At 37.3% G+C, this 18,150-nt stretch overlaps 1 non-coding gene across 1 annotated transcript; it reads right to left on the bottom strand.

Moving 5' to 3' along the window:
* Nucleotides 1-17,435: 17,435 nt before the first annotated feature.
* LOC141637385 (small nucleolar RNA R71) lies at nucleotides 17,436-17,542 on the bottom strand. Its single transcript, XR_012541769.1, has one exon. It is a non-coding gene; the product is annotated as a small nucleolar RNA R71 (small nucleolar RNA).
* Nucleotides 17,543-18,150: the final 608 nt, after the last annotated feature.

Here is an 18,150-nt window from a genome sequence, read left to right as displayed (position 1 = left end):
TTGTTCTTCTCTTGTAACTACAGTAGGAAGTGTTTATCTCTGTTTGAGAACTGGATGCAGATATCCATTCTAGTGCAAGGAGTGATGGAATGGTGGCTCAAGTATCGGAATAGATCTCTGTTGGTTAGACAAGTGCTTGCTGCAAGTCTAGCCTACCTAATGTATGAGATATGGCATGCAAGGAATATGTGTAGTGTTGAGAGCTTTTTGTTGTTACCCACTGTACTAGTTAGACAGGTGCAGAATGGGATTGCAATGAGTCTGAGACTTTGAAATGTGACAGTAAGTAATAGTAGAGTCAAAGTGTGGCTAGAACAAATTTGTAATGGTGTAATTAACAAAGGGCTATCTCCCTAGTTAATCAATTGTTTGGGTTATGATTAATATAATACTTACATTTTCCAAAAAAAAAAAATCAAAATACTTCATCCTTTGTTTGATTATCATATTGTTTCAAGCTTCTTGGTGTTGGTAATGATGTTTGAGTAAAATACCTGGTGTTTTGATGAGAAAATTTGTCTTAAAAGTTCGTCTTAAAATGGTATACAATCGAAAAACAGTCCATCTTTCGCAAAGTTGTTGGTGTGTCAAGTACCCTTGTTAAAACTTGTCTTTTTGCAGTATGGTGAAAACCAGAGGTTTAACAAACACGAGGACCCGTCCTAGTGCCCAATTCGAGACGGGTCAGTCTAGACAAGAGCCCGTGGTCCCACCGGTGGAGGCATATCCATCGGTAATATTCTCTGATTTTAAGCAGCGCAAAGCATTCGTAGCCTTAATGAGTCGCCCTTTTCGACCAACCCATTGTACAAACCCCGATATTTTAGAGACCTTGGGGATTAAGGGAGACATAACCCATATCTTTGAGATTTTGGGAATGGAGGGATTGTACCATTTGAGGAAGAAGTCCTACCCTCATATGACCTTGGAGTTTTTGAGCTCTTACGTTTATGATGCAAAGGAGAAGATTGTCTCCTTTTGCCTCATGAATGAGGATCACGAGTTGACCTTGGATGAGTTTGCGGGTCATTTGGGTTTAAAGGCTGAGGGGACGGGATACCTTAGTGATGTGGCTAAGAACAGTGGTGCACCTCTCTACCTTCCTTTCTTGACTGGTCGACCTGCCCCTAGTGCCAGTGTTATGCTGATCAATGATGTGCAGCATGTTTCCCTTCGTATGTTCCTGAGGATGATGACCTGTTTGTTATATGCGAGAGATGATGTGAGCAAGCTTAATTCTCATGAGCTCATGTTGCTTATGTCTTACCTTAACCTGCACCGTAGGAAGCCGTTATATTATAGTGCTCCGGGGGTTGTGTGCTCCAGTCTTGAGCGCATGGCACAGTCCCCGAACCAACACATTGCTTGCGGGGCCATAGTGACCCGCCTAGCTCACCGTCTGACTGATTTTAAGGCCCCACCTCCATCGGGGGATGAGTACGTTGAGACCGTTCCTACCATGAACGCCAAGTATTGGTGTCAGAACAGGTGGTTGAGGAAGATGGCCGATGGGTCTTATGCCTGGAGAGTGAGAGGATCTATGTGGATAGTACTTCCCGACCCTGCCCGTCTCCCTGTTGTTGACCACTTAGCTGAGTGGGAGCCTTGCGCTATACCGAGACCTGAGCCCAGACATATCTGATTGACCCTATCATTCTCTTGGACTTACCTGAGCCTACCACAGTGCCAGAGGGACAGCAGGCACATCCCCGACCTCGTGAGCGCCTTAGGATCAGGCAGTCTAGGGCAGACCCGGTTGAGCCTGAGCCCTCTTGCTCCGCCCTCGACTTCTACCCTCACCAGTACTCGCCCTATCCCACCGTGCTTGACCCTAGGATGCAGGTGAGTGACGTGACTGAGCGGATCTCCACCACCTTGGTGCTCCACAACATGCACGAGATGGCCCTGAATCAGAGCATAGGGACTCAGTTGGCGCAGCCTGTTTGGTGGAGGGGACCGGGAGTGGACACGGGAGTCTTCCACAGCTACGGAGTTGATCCCGGTTTTTGGAGGTCACCTGAGGAGACTGAGTTTGACTGCCTCGCGGGACCGAGGGGAGCCAACTACGGCAGCCAGCTAGGAGGGGATTACTCAGCAGCAGCGGGTTTTCAGGGAGAAGGTAGCTCGGGTGCAGGTACTTCAGGTACAGGTGGTGAGGAGAACATGGAGGAGGGTCCGGGCTTTTGATCATTTTGTTGTATTTCCTGGATTTGTTTCATTTGTGTTGGATACTTATCTTCCAGATTTATCTTTTACTTTTGGATGACTGTACTTGGCCATAAGGCCGTTACTTACTTAGCATACTATGTGGTGACTTATTTGACTTAGATATGCTTGGCAGCGTGGTAGTTAAGTTTGGTTGCAGGTAAAGTGACGGATGCATTGTGTCGAATTGCCAAAGAAAGCTCTCTGCCTGTAAAAACTCGATCGAGTATAGGTACTACTCGACTGAGTAGAGCTTACTCGGCCGAGTATGCTACTATACTCGACCGAGTAGCCACTCACACTCGGCCGAGTATTACTGTTACAGGAACTTCTTGTGTTAAATATTTTCGAACCATCAGATTTCTTTGAATATTTGTATGTCAAAGCTTGTGGGTGTCTCATAGTGTTGTTTAGCGTAACCAATTATCCTAGTATGAAGTGCGATCATGTTACATGTATGTATGTACTTGGATAACATGTCATAATATGAATGTTTCGTCACATTGCCATGGCTAACATGAATGCTCTTACATGGTTCAAAGTGCTGCAATTCGGTGTGTATATATATATATATATATATATATATATATATATATATATATATATATATATATATATATATATATATATATATATATATATGTATATATATAAGTGATGTGAGTATAATTATGTACTGACAAGAGTGTATATTAGCTGTCACGAGTCCTAAACATATATATGTTTGGTTATCTAACGCAATCTTCCGTGGTGTCAGTGATTGATTACAGTTATAACAGGTTGAATTGGATGAGTGAAACTCAATGGCTATAATTTTGTAACATGAATTACGTGACTAAATAACTGATAATTGATAAAGTTACTATTATTCAGTAGTAATATTCCGAGAAATATATTACCTAATTTCAGTCACATTCTGTTATTATGAGTTATGGTTGTGTAATGTCATAGCTTAGGTTCCGTCAGCAGGAATCAATGGTTTTTACAGTTTGCGAGTAATATCAGTAGGTGGATTTAAGTGTCAATTTATGATCGGGTAAGTGGTTTAGTGGTGAACTTCGGGGACAAAGTTCCTTTAAGAGGGGAAGAGTAATGTCGCAAATGCAAACGATTAAATTATGTCTATGTTATCGAAATTGTATTTATGTTATAGTGTTTTGGTACTTGGTGGCATTTTAAGTTATATGAACGAGCGTTTGAACAACTTTGTATGATCGTTATTTGCTATAGTACAGTTTTGTAAGACAGCGGGATGTGTATCTTGCCGGTGGTTTGAGTTGCTTTTAACAAGATGGTGTGGTACGGGCAATGGGAGTGTGTTTAATGAAATATATGTGGTATCGGATAGGAACATATTTTACTGTGAATCTGTGATAGGATTATTTCACTGTATGTTTGTTAAGTGATAGTTGTCGGCCGGTAATACATGGAAGTGTATTTTGAGGTCTTATGGGCGTGTGTCTGAATAAGTGAGGGCCAAAGTTCATATGTCTTCATGTATGTGGATCGTGTTCATAATGCGTGACCTCGCGGTTGGATTCATGTGGGCTGAACTTTGGGGACGAAGTTCTTTTTAAGGGGGGAAGACTGTAATACCCAGGATATTTAAGGACTCTGATGACCGACTCTCTGACCAAGAAAGACCTTAGGGAGGAATGAGTGAGAGTTTAATATGGGAACATGTACTATATAGGATTGGCTACTCGACCTAGCAGAGGCTACTGGGCCGAGTATCATCTATACTCGACCGAGTAGAGCCTACTCGGCCGTGTACTCCAGTACTCGACCGAGTATGGCTGCTGTTGACGCGTTAATATAAAACGCAAGTTCGCGAGATTCATTTTATTTCTCATTTCTCGACAGTTCCTCTTTCTCAAACCCTAACCTATCTTTCTCCCCTATCATCCCTACCTCCATACACTCTCATGTTTTAGCCTACACTCCACCATGGGAAGGATGGGATCACTTAGGAAGGATGCGTGTGAGGTCGTCGTCCGTGTCATCGTCGATCCGCGTTATTAGGTAAGTTTCTGCCTTGTGCCTCTTTTGGTAGGTTAATGAGGATAGTTGTATAATAGGGGATGGTTATCGTTGTAGGATGCATGTCGAAGTCGTGCCTGGCTATATGTGGATGCTTGTCATGGTTGGCCATGAGGTAGGGTTTTCCCTACTCAGTTACTGTTGATTGATTAAGATTGTGTTTGTTTTATAATTATTGTTATCTGCTGATCATCGGAGTATGGGTGTTGTGGTGACGGTGGTGATGTAACGTTTGTGGTGTTGTGACAGCTGTGATGCTGTGGTGTGTGTGATTATGGCGGAGTCACTTGCGGGAGTGTCTTCACATTCTAGTTCGCCCTCCGTGGAACCCGTCACGGGAGGGGATGTGCACATTAAGGGACAAGGATTGATAGTCGCTCGTTGATGAGCTGGACTTGGTAGGTATAGGCTGCGGTCCCCCACCGGCGGAGTGGATTACCTATTGCGATGGGTAATCCGGCAGGGCTACACACTTCGGTGTGTAGTCAGTTATTGTGGAGGATGATCAGCCGGTTACATTGTTTGTTTGACTTTATTGATTAGACAGTACTGACCTTGTGTTGCTGTTTTGTGGTATCTGCTGTGATCCATTTGGGGATGGTGAGCAGTTGGCTTAGCAGGTGCTGTTGGTTTGTGGCTGCTGGGCTTGGAGGGATCAAGTCATCACGTTTACGGTTTAGAAGTGCAGAATCATGAGTTATAGTTGTCTCTATCAGTACATGTAATTAGTTTTGTACCGAGTTGTAAAGAGTACGGTAATGTATTATGAATGTTCTTTCATTGTCTACTTGATCTACTACCTCGGGTAACCGAGATGGTAACACCTTCATATACTGGGGCGGTCCTTGGTAAGACATCCTGGTGTACGGGGGTGTTATAGTAGGAATGCGTTCATATCAAACTTTGAACTCCACCATCGAGCCCTGCTTCATTCTGATTACCACAGTGTCTTTTAATGGTCGTCTGACATCATACACAAAGCATATCCGTACAGCCCTTTCCATCTCTGGGAACGAAGCGTCATCAACAGAAACAAAAGAGCCTAATTGCATTCCCAATCGTCGTAAATTCTCCATGTTCGATCTTCCCCGAATAGGCAAATCATATACCCTAGCCCAAATTGGCACATGAAACATGGGCATATCAGTTAAACGTCCCTCCTCCACCGGATCCTCAAAACACCATATAAATTTGTCGAAGTGCCATGGTTGACCCTCTACAATACGTGCCTTGTCCTTCTCCGACTCGAATTTGAAAACAAAAATCTTCTTACTAGCATCAATCAGGTTACCCACAACACCACCTTTGGTATTCCATAGCCTTGACATGGATTCGATGGTCGCCCTAGTGTTCACTGCCTTCGACGTCCATATATGCCCCACGAGAATATTTTCTGCCTTAACCCTACGATTCTCCCCATCCTCAGTGTCCCACACAAATTCCTCCCCTTCCCCCATTATACCTTTACCCTTCGACGTACTGGCCGTAACTAGCTTTTCCATCAATCTCGACTCACAGCAAACCCTACTACAGAAATTTATGTAAATAAAAGAGAAAAGAAAGAATTACCCGAGGGATAATGATGTCCACGATCAAACGTGGTGGAAACCGCCTTCAAACAGCAAGGAAGAACAGGAAAAAATCCTAGACTGAGGCTCTCACATTCACTCTTGATTAATTATTTAGACAAAAGTTTTATGCAGTTAGAACACCATGATACATGAAAACAATGTTCGTATAAATAAAAAATACAGTATATTGTAATATGGAATCATACTTTGAGCAATCAGTGTTAGGGCTAATAGAAATAGCAATGGAGACATGACATTTGCTCGGAAGACCAGCTGCCCTTTTACTGTCAAGACATGACATGGAAGCGGCCGCCTTTTTTAGACACCCACATGCAGTTTTCCTGTCTTCTGGGGTGGTCGCTAAGTTTTTAAGGGTGGTTACTCCGGTGCAACATGCTTTAGATGGGCTTGTCACCTTACCCTTTAGGTACGTGACACATTGCGCGATGTTTTTGTTACCAGCCCACAGGTCACGGCTGCCTGTGCCCGTGATCCCGCCACAATCAGGCACACTAAAATTACACAAGCAAACTTGTTAAGAGTCGAGCTAGCCATATAACTTGACGGTTGCAACCAAGTTAATTAATTAGACGTGGTGAGAATCTAAAAGGATCCAAATTGTTAATTTGTGATGTTGTATATCATCCTAACTAGTTTTAATCCCGTGCACGAAATGTCGGGTTGCCTTTTTAAATATGTTATTGAATATATGGTAGTCGATCCTTTTATAGTTAGCCGTAATTTTTTTTATTAAAATTTGAATGACACTGAATAAAAACGATATATTCTGTTAAAGTTTTAAAGTTGTGCAAATATAATTGCACATAATTAATTGTTCAATTGTTCAACTAAATAAATAGATATTCGAGAGTTTTGTTATAGTGAATATAAAGCCGTTTAAATATATTAAAAACTCAAATATTTATTTGTAAATAAGATTTCCTTGTTGCTTATTTCAATAATAAATTTCAATTATAATATGCGTAGTATATTACTTCTTTTGTCCTAATCGTTTGTGTGTCTTTTATTCTTTGTGAGGGGTATTTTAAGCAAATGCAGAATCTGAAACGGAAGGAGTATATAATTTTAATGTCACGTCATTGTTGTATGATTAAATTTTTTATAATTATTTTTATAAAAGATTAAAACGAAACTGAAGTCTCAATTTGTAAACCGAGTTAATGGTCTAGCCTTGTAACTAAATCAGCCCAAATGCCAGTACCGTATCCGCTAAATACCAACCAAATCAAACAAAATCATCACAAATCGAGTTAATGAGTATAAAATTTATCCGAACCAAATAAAAAGACATAATCCTTTGAGTAAGTCTCCCTTAAAACGGATACATCTTTTTAATTATTAAAACGGGTCCATCTCACTTGTGTATATAAGACAAATCTAATGTTATTTTCTATATGCACTCTACTTTTGTTTTATTATAACTATACTTAACTCGTCTTAAGATTAAAACGAAGATTAACCGTTTGAACTGAGAAATTTGTGTAATTCTTTCACTCACTAAAAGAGCCCACATATACTTGGGTCAACTCATAAATTTACGGTCCATATATTATACGGTAATATTTGAGTCGATTCATTCATCTCATATAGATCCATATTATAAATCCTAACTTTTTGCACATATATATACACTCCCTCATTCACTAATTGCCCTAAATTTCACATTTCATTCTCTTAGTATTTCTGCCGCTCCCCGTCTCTCAATAATCAAACTCATCTCATATTTTCATTTACTTGCTTGCTCCCTCATCAATTATACTCCCCCCCCCCCCTCCCTCATCTGCAAAGTTCTAATCTCATCATTCAATTTAATAGTTATAGCTATACTCCCTCTCAATGTTTTGATCAATTTTTCATAAAATTATTTTTATCAAATCACAAATTTTAATCTGATCTCCCATTTTGGATGGCCGTGCAATTACATGATAAATAAATATTTAAGAACAATATGAAATTGTGATTGAGATTTTAGTATTGTATATAATCTAACCGAAGACCGAGCTTTAGTATTTCCGAGTATTGATTTTTTAATCCTTATTTTTTTTTCATGTAGTATTTTATATGATATTTTGGTTTTTTATATAGTTTTTTTAGTTATTTTACACAAATCTTCAATAATTAGAATGGCTTCCAGTCTTATTAAAAATGTTATTTTTACATTTAATGATTGTTGTTTTTGAAGTACTTTTTCACTTTTTTTTGCATTTTAAAATGTATTTTTTGAGACTTTGTTTCCCAAGAAATGAGTCTTTTTTTGACCTTTTTCGGTTCTAATAATTTTTCACTTTTTATTTAATGTTTTTTTGCATATATTTCGATTATTAATATTTTAATATCATTATAATTATTTTTTTCTGCAAGATTTTGCAGATCTACCATTTAATTTATTGTTTGGAAATATACCATTCAAGTTAAAGACGGTATAAATTTTGTGGTCTTATTTTGTTTTTTTTCTACAATTTTTAAATTTGTGGTCTTAATTTTTTATTTAATTTATTTTACAATTTTTTTGGCAAGGAATGCTATTTTATTTTATTTTTATGTTTTCTACAAATTTTATCAACCAAAAAATAAAACGGTTTTCAATAATAATTTTTTTTTGTTTTTATTCTTTGTTCAGATTATATTGGAATATTTTAGGAACTGTAATTCTATTACTTATGATTTTACATAGTTTGTATGTGATTGTATAATTTATAGTTTTGTATAATTCCTATAAATTAAGATCATAAGATAAATTAGGAGAGTATGCATTATTTATTACTCCGTCATAATTTATATTTACGTAGAAAACATAAACGTTAACATTTGCGTACAAAATATGGTTGTTTTTGAAAAATTAATTCCATATTCTTTCCTGTGGGTCCTACATTTACTGTTTAGAGAAAAAAAAACCAACTGCATTTGATGACGTGGGGGAATATGGATGGTTTTTGTATTTATAAAGACTAGTATTGGTGCCCGGCTTCGCCCGGGCTACCTCTAATTACCATTATTTTTTTTCATTAAATAAAATTATTTAAAGTTGCATAACCCATAAATTTATCATTAATATATTTTTCTATGACATATCCTAAAATTTCAATGAAATAAATTTTGAGACAAATTCACTACTCCCGCTATTAATATTTTACTCTTATTAATGAAACAATAGTAATAACATTTCACTACTTGCCCCATAATCATAGTTACTTTTACTTTTCCCGCCGTAATTATTATTACTGTCACTACTGCAGCATTAATATTGATAATTTCACTACTCCCGCCGTAATTATTGTTACTTTCATTATTGTCGCATTAATATTAATTATTGCACTACTCCCGTTGTTGTTTCTATCACTTTCACTAATCTCGCTGATAATATTGTTACTTTTACTATTCAAATGAGTGATTACTATCATATAACTATATCCAATGTTACTACAATTCTTTTTTTTACTGACGAAATTACTTTTACTACTTAGGCATAGAATTTTAAGAGGATTATATATTTATATAAATATATTACATATATACATTAAATCAAATCGAAAGAATTATGCAATATTATATATTATGGAATCTAACTTGAATTATTTATAACCTACTTATATTATATTTTTGTATGTTAAATAATTAACATCTCTATACATCTAATAAACTATGAAGTTTAATAAAATTGCATAGATTTTAAATTTAATATATAATTTTATGATGATAATAATTAATACCATAAGTGTGCATGTTTATACTAATTAATTATTTTATTTTTAGGAAATTGACCATCTTCCAGTCTTCTATAAATATTTAGGAAAATTACTAAGCATCTTATTTCTTTTAGACTCCTTGAAATTGACCATCTTAATTAATTATTCTATTTTAAGAAAATTGACCATCTTAATTAATTATTTTATTTTAAGGAAATTGACCATGTTTTAGTCTCTTATAAATGTTTAGGAAAATTACCAAGCTTCTATATAATTTAATTTTAACCCAAACTATATAATATTTGCATTGAGATCCCTTAATCGGGTCCATCATACGGTGCTAGTGATTTAAAACTATATAGTATAATTAATTTGTTTAACTTTCTTTAATTACATTGAAGTCCCTTGATTTTTGATTTAAGATATAGTATTGATAAGATCGCCTCAATTTATAGACTTATTTAGAACGGGTGTACTGTTATTCAAAGACTTTAAATTTGTTATAAAACGTACTCCGTAACTCTTTTCCTTATTTCATTGACATTTTTGTAAAGTTTATTTTATTGACATATAAATTACAAGAGACAAGGTTTTATGGCGTGTCTTGAAACGTGGTGTCTAAGAGCATCCGCAAAGGAGAGAAATCACCTTCTCATTTGCCTTCTCTTTCCTCAAATGAGCAACCCCATTGTTGCACCAACCTCCCCATAAAATGGGGCTCCACTGTTTTTAGGGGAGGTCCCAAAAAAAAAGTAGAGTAATTTGTGTAACTTTTGGGGAGGTTCCCAAAATTTTGTGTGTGAATTGGGGAATCCCATTATTGCATAAATGTAATTATGAAATGGGGAGGGTAAATGAAAAAGTTAGTGGAGAATGAGGTGGACGAATAAGAAAAGGAAAGAGAAGAGAAGAAATGGGGAGCCTCTCCTTTGCGGATGCTCTAATGTAATGCAGAAATAGGGAAGTGATATTGCCACCGTTATTTTCACTTATGCCACGACAAATACCAAGCATTTCCAAGTGGATGATACCATACACTCACTAATCCAATGACATTAGTACTTGTTTTCGTGGCATTATGCATGCCCCTGAAATACGGCAGAAATTGCTCGCACAACTTAATTCATTGTGTCAAAATTTCGGTCCACAATGTCACTTCACCATAATTATTTACTCAAATATTTACCCATCAAGACTGATTAACAAAAAGAGTAAATTAGATTTTACTCCTTTTGAAACCAATTTTTATAAAATTACTCGCTTTTGAAATTGTTTTTTAAAATTACTCCCTTAAATTGCATTTTTTGCTAAAATTACTCCCTTAAATTGTATTTTTTTCTAAAATTGTTTCAAAACTCCAATTTAAGTTGACTTATTTCCTCTGTTTTTGAACCCCCCTACATTTGTCTACATAGTTATATCGTTCAAAGTATAGATTGACTAAGCCACAAGCGGAATAAGTTCAAAAATAGACGAAATAAGTTACCTAAAGTGGGATTTGGAGCAATTTTAGCAAAAAAATTCAACTTAAGGGAGTAGTTTTAGGAAAAAAAAATTCAAAAGGGAGTAATTTTAAAAATTTTGCTTTCAAAAGGGAGTAAAATCTAATTTACTCTAACAAAAACTTTAGCTATTAAGAATTTGTGCCTTGAATTTTATCGAAGACGGACTAACGATGAAAAGCAAGTCGCATATTGTGTTGCTTGGGTTTATGGTGCGTTTGATACGTACGTGCTTCACTTACACGTAGCTTTTTGGCCATGTTTTAGAAGCTTGGGTCCCTCTCACTTTGTCTTAGTTTAATGGTCATTGTTTTTACCTGGGTGTTATACTTAGGCTAGGAAATATGATACGTAGACACGTAGTACTATATTAATTTCCTAAGAGTCTTTATTTCCTAATTAGTTTAGATCTCTTATTTAGGGTGGAATAAATTTATATATAAAGACCCTTGTATTAGTCTAGGTTAATTAAGGAGATGGAGATGGTATTTGTGAGCACAATCTTATGAGAGTCGATTTGTGAGGTTCCCTCCGGGAGGAAGCCTCATTCAGTTTGTTCCGGGCTCAAGTAGATTGGTGTTCGTCTGTCTTTGGAGATCAAAGAAGTCTATTTGTTCGGATCTTGATGGCCTCAAGATCGTTTGTCCTTCATCTCATTTGGGTAGTCTCTTTTATTCCTTTGAGATAACTATTCTGTTTGTAGAATAGGGTATACTTTTGTCTCATATTGAGCGCGTGTATACCGGTATACTATTGTACTACTATCTCCAGAATAGTGAATTTTGCTCTCCTTCAGGGTGAACGTAGCCAGTTATTTAATGGTGAACCACGTATATTTGTGTGTCACTTTATTTGTTATTTGTTCTTATCACCCTAATCAACTAACTATTGGGTAACGGGACGCCTCCGTTACAACATTAGCATAAACTTCCAACTAATTTACAGAATTACTCTCATAATGGTTTAACATTGCTTCCAAAAATTTATTACTGTTGTAAAATCAAAAAGAGTAAGAATTGTAGAAATAAGTGTGGACATGGGTCCATCTGCGATGCCCAGCCGATCTATGGGACATCGCAGCGGTCTTTTGAAAGCCACGCTCGGTGGCGTAAAAATGCTTTTGACCGGATCGTTTTAGATCGGTCGGTTTCATCTCGGCAAGGATCTCGAAACGATGCAAGAAATGTTCGGAGTCGCCACCAAGCAATTGTGGGATGCTTGGAACCCGTTCGAATCCACTTTATACCTAGGCCAACCAAGGCAAAAAGCGGTGTTTGACATAGGTACTAAAGATAAGGAATCGTCCCTCTTTAGCATCCTATCTCTAAACTGACCCTCGTACGCCCTGGATAAAGTCGTCCACTGTCCAAAGTTTCTGAGTAAGAGGCGAAGGTACGTATTGAGAAGCCCATTAATCGGACATCCAATCCCGCCCGCGGTAGCGACCTCTACTGATCGATCTTGGTTGGTTAAATGCAAAAGTTGATAAAACGGGTAAATGCATGAATGCGCATCCACAAGTTTGAACCTAACATGTGAGCTTTCTATGTCAGTTGTTTATCCAAGTATCAAGTATTTGATGTCAAGTTGGATTTAATGTTGATTAGCATGCAAGACGGAAATTAAACATCCATTTACTGAGTTAGGTTTATGGTGCATAACGTGATCCATTTGTCTTAGTAAGGCTTTTTGTAAATACGATGTAAAAGGGGGCAGATTTGTCATCTGATCCGTCCTGTATTCGGGTTAACCGAAGCCGGGATCGTCCTAGACAAGTGTCGGAAGGAAGCAGGGTCCGCATCAGGCAGCTTATATAGGCGCGAGCGTCAGGCGATGCAAACTAGCCTGTCCTGGTTTGAAAATTGGAAAATGGTTAGCCTGTTTAGGCGCGGGTCAGCAGACTGTTAAAGGGAATGAATGCCCTTCTTTGATTGCTTGCGTGTGTATGTGAATGAGTGTGTATGTGAATGAGTTGATATCTTGATGAGAATCCGGATGTGTGAATGAATGCCCTTCTTTGATTGCTTCCTCGGCTATTTATAGGTAAGAACCCTAGGCATGTCCTACCTTGATTATGGAAAGGGAATATAACTTCCATAATAACTCTTTCCATGTTTGGTCGTCTCCCTCAAATCTCTCTTATCTCCTTGGCATCACCCTGATCTCCCTGACATCTCCCTAACTCCCCCTTTCCTAATTCCAGACGCCTCCTTTGATGGGCTTCAGTCTTCTCCCGCGTGCATGCCGGCCCATTTCCCTTCTCCGTGTTTTATTCCAACCGTGGGCTCCCTTTCTACTCATTAATCCCATTTATCTATTAAGTGGGCTTTTCCCTCTTGTGCGATTTTTGGCCCAAACAATAATTTCTATATTTTCCCCAGGATGCGCTCATTTCCAATGAAAAAATTTCTCCATATTGATGTTTTATATTGATAATTTTTCCAATATATTTTTTTCTTAAATGATTTATAGGAGATTTTTGTTTTACTTTCATTTCTTAGCGCACTTATTTTATTTAATCAATTTGTAATCTAGTTATTGTTTCTTTTTTACTCCAAAAAAAAATTCCCAATTTTTTTTCTCAACAAGTTAAATTTTATATCAAATTCAAATTTTTCAATAAATATCTTACAAATAAAGTTGTAAATCTAATTTTGAATGAAACGGTTTGACAATATATTTATTTTAGATTTACCTAAGATAGATGGTAAATAACTTATTTATTTAATTTGATATGATATGTCTTTAAATGTGATACGATCAATTAAGATTGTTATTCAAGATTATAAAGTTTTAATTTAAAAATTAAAAGAAATTCAAGACTTTAATAAAAAAAATTATATATTAAAACAAAGTTCTTAAATTATCAATGTTTTGAAAAAACTACAAAACATAATTGTGATTTGTAAAAAATCAAAAAATTTAGACGATAAACTTTTCTTTGCTTACATATAAGTTTATAAAATTTTAAAATTTCTTATTAAAGCAAATAAAACAATAAAACAATATTAATTAAATTAATCAAAGTGTTTCCAAAATTTTATATTTAAATGTATTTTCATATTATTTATATTTGATTAAATTTCATTTAAATTTTGTATTTTTTTAAGCAAGCAATTTTTAGGTTTCCCTTAACATGAAAATATCTTTATTTAAGTCGGAAAAGATACTTGCCACGGGTGTTTGTTAGTTCGTGGCTAAGAAAATATTTGCCATGGAACATTTCGTGGCTAAATAAAATTTCGTCACGGGTGTGACATAGCTCGTGGCTAAAAGGATTATTTGCCACGGGTATAACATAATTCGTGGCGCAAGTGACTTTTTGCCACGGGAAAAGTTATCCCGCGGCGTAAATGTTTTTCCAAAATAATGAAAGGTTTTCCTGTGGCTAAGCAGAATTTAGCCACGAATTATAAATTCCCGTGGCATAATTCGTAGCGCAAGTGACAATTTGTTGTAGTGCCAGTGTACTCGATCGATCCATAATTCCACTCGATCGAGCATTATCTTAAGCAACTCTACTCGATCAACCTCCAGAAATCAATCGATCGAGTATTTTTTTCGGATTAAGCATAGTTTCGTCAATGGACGACTGTTCACTGCCTGCAACATCGCCTTTTGGGTCTGTTATGTCCTCAACAGCTGACATTTTGGGTCCTTCATATGAAAGACCACTACGCAAATTAATCAGATTTATCGTCTCATGTGGATTCTTCTCAGATTGAGACGGTAAGTGACCCAGCTTTCTCGTGGATTGGCTAGCGGCCAGTTGAGCAACTTGGGTTTCGAGTGACTTAATTGATGCTTCTTTTTGTTGGTTAATCATCTGCATCTGCTTAGTCAATGATTGGATCATCGACTTCTACTCAGCCAATTCACTTACTCCACTAAATGAAGCTCCTTGATGCGGCGGTGGAAAGGATGGAGGCTTTTGAAAGCCTTGTTGAGCTTTATGAGTGATGTGACCATAATTGGCGCATATTTAGCCCCCGAATTAGCCTTGTGCCCATGCTTTTTAGTGCCTATTTGGGTCATTTCTTATCTTTAGTTCTTTGTTTTGCATATTCTTTGAGATTTTGATCCCTTGGTAGGAAAGGAGTAAGAATCTTGCATTTTCATGGCAAAACGAGACTAAATTGATCGAATTCAATGACCAAGCATCAAGGAGAGACAAGATTAGAAGGCCTTTGTACATATTATAGTAGAAGAGCAAAGTTGAGAAAGGATCCTTGAGTCCTCAAGGAAATCCCCAAGGAATTTGTGAAGAAAAGGGAAGAAAAGAAGAAGATTTGTTGCTGACTGACAATCCGAGCGGATGGTCACCAATCCGTCCGTCCCGCAGCAGCATAATCCGAGCGGCTTTGCCTTAATCCGCTCGGATTCCCCCTCCACAATCCGACCGGATTCCCCTGAATCCGCTCGGATTCCAACCTTGAGAATCCGCCCGTCCCGACCCTATTCCCCCGGATTCCAAAGACAAAGACGGATTGTCTTCTCCAAGCTACGAAGAAAGAAGCCCTTCTCTCGGAAAATACCGGCTCCTCCTTACTCAATCAAAAAAGTGTAATTACTAGTTTAGCCCTTAGTTAACCCTAATGCATCCTCCCTAATTTCCACTATAAATACCCCATTAGTCTAATTAGAGGAGCATGTTCTTCTTATCAATAATTAGTATAGTTAATATCAATCAAATCTCTCTTTAATATTGTAATCAAGTTTTAATCCAAGTTTTAGTTCTTTAATCTCTCTTTTGTTCATCCTTTATTTTGGGTAATTGAAGATTATTTGGGTTATTATTGGGAGATTGACAACCTCTCAATCATTCAAGTACTTCTTTTATCTTTGCTTTATTATTGGAATCATTAGTAGGTATAATCTCTTAATCCCTTTTTAATTATTGTTAATTACTTTCATTTATTCATCATGTTTCATATTGTTGGTATGATTGACAACCTTGCTAGCATGATCAACATGATAATGAGTGAGTAGTCTCTTAGCTAGGGTTAATGGGTGATTAGGGGAAACCAACATGGGGAATGATTCATGCTTAAATTAATATGCTTTCGTGTTTTATTTCCTTGCTTGTTTTGATCTCAACTCATGCACATGTTATATTTGATGAAATACTAAGCCTATGAATCCTTGCATTTACTATCATCTTCTATCTTTTCAATGAGACTTGTAAGACATAACCCAACTCGAGTCTCATTAGACCATGCACGTTGTTGAGTAGGGAAGATTAAGTCGACTTGTAGGTGTTGTACAATCTAATCGATTCGGCTCCGGGACCCAAACTTTCCTAGGATTGTAAGATATAACCCAACTCAATCCATCACAACAATAATTGCTTGCTTATAATTTGAGAACATGTTTGTATGATCATATCCCATGATCCCCCTATGATCCCATGACACCCTAGTGCCTTTAATCAATTGTTTACACCCCTTTAATTCATCTTGCTTGTTTATTTTCATTGCTATTTTAGTTTAGTGACCTTCTACATCAACCCAATTTGTGACACCCCTTAGACACCACTAGTTGCAATAGAAATCTCATTTCAACTTCTGTCCCTTGGGATCCGACCTTTACTTGCCTCTTTACTAATTGTAGAGTTGTTTGTGAAGCTATAAATTGTGTTTTGATTCGACCGTGACCCAACGACCACATCTTAATTTGTGAACACTTAGCGGGATCGCATCAAAAATGGCGCCGTTGCCGGGGACGGTGTTTGTTTGATTTAGATTTCTTTTTATTGTTATTAGTTGTGTCTTTCTTCGCCTTGAGGAAGTAAAACTCCTCAAGGTTTGTTCTAATTGTTTTCGAGTTGTTTGATATTTTGCATGTCTAGAAGGTTACAAGGTGATTTGTTACCTTTTGACCGTGAAATCGAAAGAACCTTGACGAACAATAGGAGACTTGTTAGGAGTAATTTAAGAGGTATTAGTGAAGTTGTTCAACCCACTAGTGAGTTTGTCAATCCTTTCGCAATAGAAGGAGAAGAAAACCCATTACACAATACCCCACAAAATCCACCTACAATGCCTAAATTCTCGTCACACTCCGTACCCACCGAGGAGAATCTACCAAATGGTACTCCTACACCGCAACATCTAACCGGAAATTTTATTGCCAAGTCTGCCTTCATCCAATTAGTTGAGAGGAGCCAATTTGGGGGGATGCCTAGTGAGGACCCTCATTCTCATATGGAAACCTTTTGCGACTATTGTGATGCTATCTCTCAAACGGGCGTGACTCAAGACCAAATTAGATGGGTCTTATTTCCTTTTTCCTTAATCGGCACCGCGAAGCATTGGTTGAAGGGCCTTGATAAGGCCACCCTTGGAATAGATTCTTGGAAGAAGTTGGCTCTAGCTTTCTACAAAAAATTCTACCCACCGGAAAAGACTAACATGCTAAGAGCTCAAATTACGGGTTTTAAGCAAAGGGATGAAGAGTCTTTGTATGAAGCTTGAGAGCGGTTCAAGGGAATTTGTCGCTCATGTCCTCACCATGGACTTAGCGAATGGTTTTTGGTACAACAATTTTGGAATGGTTTATATGAAGATTCTAGGAACATTCTCAATATGGGATCAAATGGAATGTTCACCGAAGTTGATGACAATCAAACATGGAACAAGATTGAGGAAATGGCGGTCCATAACTCACAATATAGTAGACCTCGCAAGGCTACTAGAGGAGGAAAGCATGAAGTGGACTCCGTTACTCAATTAGGTGCTCAACTTAGTGCTCACATTGACACAATCAACTTGAAGTTTGAACAAGCTATGGCTAGACTTGAGGAAAACTCAAAATCATCAAAGCATCATGTTAATGCCATGACGGCATCCTCATCAATCCCAAGTGGAATATGTGAGAATTGTGGAACTTTGGGACATGACCAAGGTGAATGTAGGGGAACAAATGAACAAGTGAATGCTTTCCAAGCATACAAGAGTGGTACCCCTTATTCCAACTTTTACAATGAAAACACCAAATTCCATCCAAATCTCTCATACAAAAGCCAAAATGTTCAAAACCCTCAAACAACATACACTCCACCACCCATGAGAAACCAAAATCAAAGACCCTTTTACAATCAAAACCAAGGTTACCAAAATCAAAATC

The sequence above is a fragment of the Silene latifolia genome, unplaced genomic scaffold (genome assembly GCF_048544455.1).
Source record: "Silene latifolia isolate original U9 population unplaced genomic scaffold, ASM4854445v1 chrun_scaffold_16, whole genome shotgun sequence".
Classification (NCBI taxonomy): domain Eukaryota; kingdom Viridiplantae; phylum Streptophyta; class Magnoliopsida; order Caryophyllales; family Caryophyllaceae; genus Silene; species Silene latifolia.
Note: the sequence above shows the minus strand (reverse complement) of the source record. Positions and strands in the feature narration are given on the sequence as shown.